The sequence below is a fragment of the Styela clava genome, chromosome 2, assembly GCF_964204865.1.
Source record: "Styela clava chromosome 2, kaStyClav1.hap1.2, whole genome shotgun sequence".
NCBI lineage: Eukaryota > Metazoa > Chordata > Ascidiacea > Stolidobranchia > Styelidae > Styela > Styela clava.
The window spans coordinates 19,649,381-19,656,631 of record NC_135251.1 but is presented as its reverse complement, the minus strand read 5'-3'; the positions used below and the strand labels follow the sequence as shown (position 1 = coordinate 19,656,631).

At 32.5% G+C, this 7,251-nt stretch overlaps 1 long non-coding RNA gene across 5 annotated transcripts; it reads right to left on the bottom strand.

Annotated features, from left to right (window-relative positions):
- Positions 1–1,171: 1,171 nt before the first annotated feature.
- LOC144419872 (uncharacterized) lies at positions 1,172–6,727 on the bottom strand. 5 transcript variants are annotated; one of them, XR_013474330.1, is made up of 4 exons: positions 6,141–6,727; positions 4,051–4,946; positions 3,714–3,839; positions 1,172–2,519 (listed from the first exon to the last, which is right to left on the bottom strand). It is a non-coding gene; the product is annotated as an uncharacterized LOC144419872 (long non-coding RNA). The 5 variants fall into 5 exon arrangements; XR_013474332.1 differs by having other exon boundaries at positions 4,783–4,946; XR_013474331.1 differs by having other exon boundaries at positions 3,714–4,946; positions 6,141–6,266; positions 6,478–6,727.
- Positions 6,728–7,251: the final 524 nt, after the last annotated feature.

Genomic DNA, 7,251 nt, shown 5'->3' with positions numbered 1-7,251 from the left:
CACAGAAACTGTTTAATCTCTCAGGTGCCTGAAATTGCCTCCACCAACATTGTAACATTCTTCACACCTGTTCAAAACAATGTGACAAACAGTGCGGCACAAATTGTGATATTTATCAATGTCTTTGAAGGCGTCATGCATATAATTTTTTGATTCATTCATTGTATTAGACCAATTTGTCGAAGGGCAAGTTGAAATATTCGACAAAATCATATGGTCAGATGAATCGTGCTTCAAATTATCTTGATATGCGAACAGCCATAACTGTCTGTATTCGGCCGGTGAAAGCCCTAATTTGATCACAAAGAACCAGCTTAGTAAGTCTGGTGTTACAGTTAGGGGCGCATTATCTAGCGATTTTTATTTACTTTTTAGAGTTGGAGAATAGAGAAAACTATTTGGAAATGCTTCGTGAAGGTACTGTAACTTGATACCAAATGTAACTTTCATGAACTCTTCTTTCAGCAAGATGGGACACCCCTACATTATGCGTTAAGAGTAAGAGATTATCTTACAGTTAGGGGCGCATTATCTAGTGATTTTTATTTATTTTTACAAAATTGAGAATGGAGAAAACTATTTGAAACTGTTCGTGAAGAGGTAGTACTGCAACTTGATACCAAATGTAATTTGTATAAACTCTTCTACATTATGTGTTAAGAGTAAGAGATTACTGTGGTGGTTTGAAGATGAGGTAGCATTGAATGGCCACAAGGTTCACCTAACCCCCTGCCCCGACACCAAGACATTTCTATTTTCGGGGTGTTGTAAAAACAAGGTGTAGAAGAAGAACAATAACAAAGACATTAATGAAGATCTTAGTTCGCGCGTCACTGTGTTTTGTACAGGTGTGAAAATGTTACAATGTTGGTGGGGGACATTCTGAGCACGTGAGAGATTAAAAGTACCGTGATAACTAGATAATGGAGTCTCTTGTTCTGTTCATTTGCTAATCACTACATTGAAAATTATAATTGAAATGGTAGATTGAAAGGAGATTCGGAGAGATTCAATCATCGCAATTACATTTTGTCACTGGGTAATCATCCATTTGTCAATATCTATAGTCTGTTGCCCATAGACTTTTTGATTTATCCAGCACCCACACTTTTCTAAATTCCGAAGTGTCGAAAGGGGCGATTTTTATTTCAAATAGAACTGACAACATAATTGATCGATATACATGATATACAATACAATCAAAAAGATGAATATACAGCCAACTCATAAACACATAGCGCATATTCATCCTAATGCATATTCTAAGTTCCGATGAAATGAATAGAAAAATTTTCATTGGCGTGTTGTTTAAACACGAACTACGAATATGCTTTCTTCGTGAGACTACTACTTCTTCAAATAGAAACTGCCATTTTCCGCAAAATGTTTTAGGATCGAAACGACAAAGATAACTGTTAACAATGTCACGCAATACAAACAAGAATCATTCGTGCTAAAGTTTCGGCATAATGCTGTATATAATATGAGATGAGGAACTTAAATCGCAAATCTAGTTTAAACATATGCCACTTATGTATGTTAAATGAAACAATTATATAGTGATATGGCATTCACCGCGTGAAAACGGTATCAGATTTAGTAAAAAAAATGTGATCGTTTTTGTTGTGCTTTATTGACGCTGACTGACAAACTTTAACTGAAAATAACATTAGGAAAATTACTAACTCAACCACTGAGGTGCGTACACAAACCTGTAGATTTAACCTCGCTATCGCAAAAAAAAGACATTCTTTGTTGATATCGATAAATTTTAGCTATTGATAATCTTATATAAATGATCTTTAATAAATGCTAACGGAATCTCGAATCCATGGCATTTATAAATAAAGGAGGTCCTAAGAATAACAGAAGTATCTGATAGGCGACTTACGATGAAATCCGCTACCTAATCATTCTAAAGGTTTAAATCAAAGTAGTAAGTAAATCTAGTGCCACCGCCTTACAATTTGCTGGTAGGACCCTAGCTGTGAGTAAAAACGTGATGTGTCAACAAGATGATGAACTAGTGTGATGCAAACCAAGTAATATGTTTACATATATCAAAACATTTAGTTGAATAAAATATCTTCTGACGATTATGGCCATCTTTAGTAGTGAACATTTTAAACCAACTGGTCTATTAGTTTGATTTTGCCCATCTTCAACAATTTCTCATTCCAACAAATACAACAACTATTTTTGCAATACGATACACTTTGTGTCTAAAAGTATCTCTAGTAACTTGATAATGCTGGCTCTTGTTCGGTTCATTTGTTAACCTCTATATTGAATCAAAATGATTGGAATTATCAATTGCAAAGGGGTTTCGGAGCCATTGCAAATAATCACAAATACATTTTGGCGTTGGATGATCTTCCATTTGTCAATATCTTCAGTTTGTGGCCCATTGGCTTTGTGACTTATCGAGCAAGCTCACTTTTCTAGACTCCCCGGTGTCTAAAACCAGCGGTTTCTTTTCGAATAGAATTGACAACAGACTTGGTCGATTTTTGAACAACCTGTAGTAAATAGAATGAGATCGATAACATAATATACAAATACAGTCAAAATATACCACCTATACAGCCAACTTATATACATATAGCGCCAATGCCAAATGCCTATACATCCAAATCAATCTAATATGCGTTCATTCAAGTGATGTACATACACAGCAAAAATATGCATTTATATTCAACCAAATGTACGTATACGGTCATTTAAGTTATGTACACACAAAACCCAATGACAAATGCATATATATCTAACTCCATATACATGTATACAGCGCCATGCAAGTACTGTACATCAATAGTCAATGTTATATGTTTATTTAGCCAACTGAATATTCATCAACAGTCATTTAGTTAGGTTATATATGAAAAAATTCAATGTCATATGCATATACAGCAAACTCAATTTACATACACAGCCAATAAAGGTATGTACATGAAAAAGTCACCGTCATATGCCTGTACCGCTAACTCATATACATATATGGCCATCTGATTTATGTACCTGCAAAAATCAATGCTATTTGCATATTCAGCCGATGTCATATATAATGACCCCACATATTTGGAATAATAAATCATTTTTCTAAAATTATTTTATATTATTATAGTTTTGAGAAATATCATAACATAATCACTTACAATATTCCATTTATTCTGTCAAAGGATATGCTGGTTCATACAAAGTAACAACAGGCGTCTTTACATTTGTTCATGTTTTTTTTTTAGTTATATACATTTAGTTAGAGTGCTTTAACTTTGCACTCTAGAAATCTGGAGATATCTAAGTGTACAAGTTTATCGTTGAGAAATTTTTAAATAAGTTGATTTTATTGAATATTATTTATGAAAAGTAAACGTGGATTTGAAAAATCAATCGTATGAGTCAATCTTAAAATACCAAGGGTCCACGACTAAAAAAATTGTCTAATCTGGAATATCTATTTACAGTAAAAAATTCCAATATTTAGCATCAAAACTTCAGTGAGTTCATGATGAAATTTTGATATAGCTTTAAAGCGTAGCTTACAAAATGAGGAACTAAAATGAGGAACTAGTATCAATGTCACGCGATACGAGTATAATAAGTCTTTTCTGCCAACGTTTCGACATAATAATGTATATAATAAAATAGGTAACTTGAATAGCAAGTCTGGTTTAAACTCATGCCACGTATGATAAATCATAAAAATTACATACTGGTATGGCATCTCCCGCGAAAAAACAGGATCAGATTTAGGGAACCAAATGTGATCGCACGAATGCACACACAAGTTTTATGCAAGTTTTTGTTGTACTGTCTTGACACGGTTTGATGAACTTGAACTGAAAATAAAATTAGGAAAATTACTAACTCGAACACTGAGGGTCTATAGTTATTCAGACCTATACATTTAACCTCGCACAATATCATTCATTGTTGTCGATAAATTAGTTATTGATGATCATATATACAGGATCTATTTCATAAATGCCAACAGTACCTCAAATCCGTGGCATATTTAACTAAAGGAAATTGTTTTAAGGCTTTACTAACCTCTATATTGAAGGATAATTGAAATTATGATCTAAAAGGAATTCCGGAGAGATTAAATTGTCACAACTACATCTTGACGTTTGCGAATCATTCATTTGTCAGTATCTAAAATTTGTTGCCCATTAGCTGTGGAACTACACTACATTTTGCGTGAAATATTCCTAGACTACACAGTGTCTTAAACAAACGTTTTCGTTTCGAATAAAGTTAACAAATTGATCGGTTGTTTACAATTCATTATCATGTTCTAGAAAAGATGACACTTTGGGTAAAAAAAACACTCATTGTTGATATCGATAAATTTTACCTATTGATAATCCATAAACATATATAAATGATCTTTAATAAATGCTAACGGAATCTCAAATCCATGGCATTTATAAATAAAGGAGGTCCTAAGAATAACAGAAGTATCTTATAGGCGACTTACACTGAAATCCGTTACCTAATCATTCTAAAGGTTTAAATCAAAGTAGTAAGTAAATCTAGTGGTGAACATTTTAAAACAACTGGTCTATTAGTTTGATTTTGCCCATCTTCAACAATTTCTCATTCCAACAAATACAACAACTATTTTTGCAATACGATACACTTTGTGTCTAAAAGTATCTCTAGTAACTTGATAATGCTGGCTCTTGTTCGGTTCATTTGTTAACCTCTATATTGAATCAAAATGATTGGAATTATCAATTGCAAAGGGGTTTCGGAGCCATTGCAAATAATCACAAATACATTTTGGCGTTGGATGATCTTCCATTTGTCAATATCTTCAGTTTGTGGCCCATTGGATTTGTGACTTATCGAGCAAGCTCACTTTTCTAGACTCCCCGGTGTCTAAAACCAGCGGTTTCTTTTCGAATAGAATTGACAACAGACTTGGTCGATTTTTGAACAACCTGTAGTAAATAGAATGAGATCGATAACATAATATACAAATACAGTCAAAATATACCACCTATACAGCCAACTTATATACATATTGCGCCAATGCCAAATGCCTATACATCCAAATCAATCTAATATGCGTTCATTCAAGTGATGTACATACACAGCAAAAATATGCATTTATATTCAACCAAATGTACGTATACGGTCATTTAAGTTATGTACACACAAAACCCAATGACAAATGCATATATATCTAACTCCATATACATGTATACAGCGCCATGCAAGTACTGTACATCAATAGTCAATGTTATATGTTTATTTAGCCAACTGAATATTCATCAACAGTCATTTAGTTAGGTTATATATGAAAAAATTCAATGTCATATGCATATACAGCAAACTCAATTTACATACACAGCCAATAAAGGTATGTATATGAAAAAGTCACCGTCATATGCCTGTACCGATAACTCATATACATATATGGCCATCTGATTTATGTACCTGCAAAAATCAATGCTATTTGCATATTCAGCCGATGTCATATATAATGACCCCACATATTTGGAATAATAAATCATTTTTCTAAAATTATTTTATATTATTATAGTTTTGAGAAATATCATAACATAATCACTTACAATATTCCATTTATTCTGTCAAAGGATATGCTGGTTCATACAAAGTAACAACAGGCGTCTTTACATTTGTTCATGTTTTTTTTTTAATTATATACATTTAGTTAGAGTGCTTTAACTTTGCACTCTGGAAATCTGGAGATATCTAAGTGTACAATTTTATCGTTGAGAAATTTTTAAATAAGTTGATTTTATTGAATATTATTTATGAAAAGTAAACGTGGATTTGAAAAATCAATCGTATGAGTCAATCTTAGAATACCAAGTGTCCACGACTAAAAAAATTGTCTAATCTGGAATATCTATTTACAGTAAAAAATTCCAATAGTTAGAATCAAAACTTCAGTGAGTTCATGATGAAATTTTGATATAGCTTTAAAGCGTAGCTTACAAAATGAGGAACTAAAATGCGGAACTAGTATCAATGTCACGCGATACGAGTATAATAAGTCTTTTCTACCAACGTTTCGACATAATAATGTATATAATAAAATAGGTAACTTGAATAGCAAGTCTGGTTTAAACTCATGCCACGTATGATAAATCATAAAAATTACATACTGGTATGGCATCTCCCGCGAAAAAACAGGATCAGATTTAGGGAACCAAATGTGATCGCACGAATGCACACACAAGTTTTATGCAAGTTTTTGTTGTACTGTCTTGACACGGTTTGATGAACTTGAACTGAAAATAAAATTAGGAAAATTACTAACTCGAACACTGAGGGTCTATAGTTATTCAGACCTATACATTTAACCTCGCACAATATCATTCATTGTTGTCGATAAATTAGTTATTGATGATCATATATACAGGATCTATTTCATAAATGCCAACAGTACCTCAAATCCGTGGCATATTTAACTAAAGGAAATTGTTTTAAGGCTTTACTAACCTCTATATTGAAGGATAATTGAAATTATGATCTAAAAGGAATTCCGGAGAGATTAAATTGTCACAACTACATCTTGACGTTTGCGAATCATTCATTTGTCAGTATCTAAAATTTGTTGCCCATTAGCTGTGGAACTACACTACATTTTGCGTGAAATATTCCTAGACTACACAGTGTCTTAAACAAACGTTTTCGTTTCGAATAAAGTTAACAAATTGATCGGTTGTTTACAATTCATTATCATGTTCTAGAAAAGATGACACTTTGGGTAAAAAAAACACTCATTGTTGATATCGATAAATTTTACCTATCGATAATCCATAAACATATATAAATGATCTTTAATAAATGCTAACGGAATCTCAAATCCATGGCATTTATAAATAAAGGAGGTCCTAAGAATAACAGAAGTATCTTATAGGCGACTTACACTGAAATCCGTTACCTAATCATTCTAAAGGTTTAAATCAAAGTAGTAAGTAAATCTAGTGCCACCGCCTTACAATTTGCTGGTGGGACCCTAGCTGTGAGTAAAAACCTGATGTGTCGATAAGATGGTGAACTAGTGTGATGCAAACCAGGTAATATTTTTACAAATATCAAAACATTTAGTCGAATAAATTTTTTTTAAGGATCAGCATTCTGTCGATTATGACCATCTTTAGTAATAAACATTTTAAAACAATTCATCTATTAGTTTGATTTTGCCCATCTTCAACAATTTCTCATTCCAACAACAACAACAACTATTTTTTGCAATACGATACACTTTGT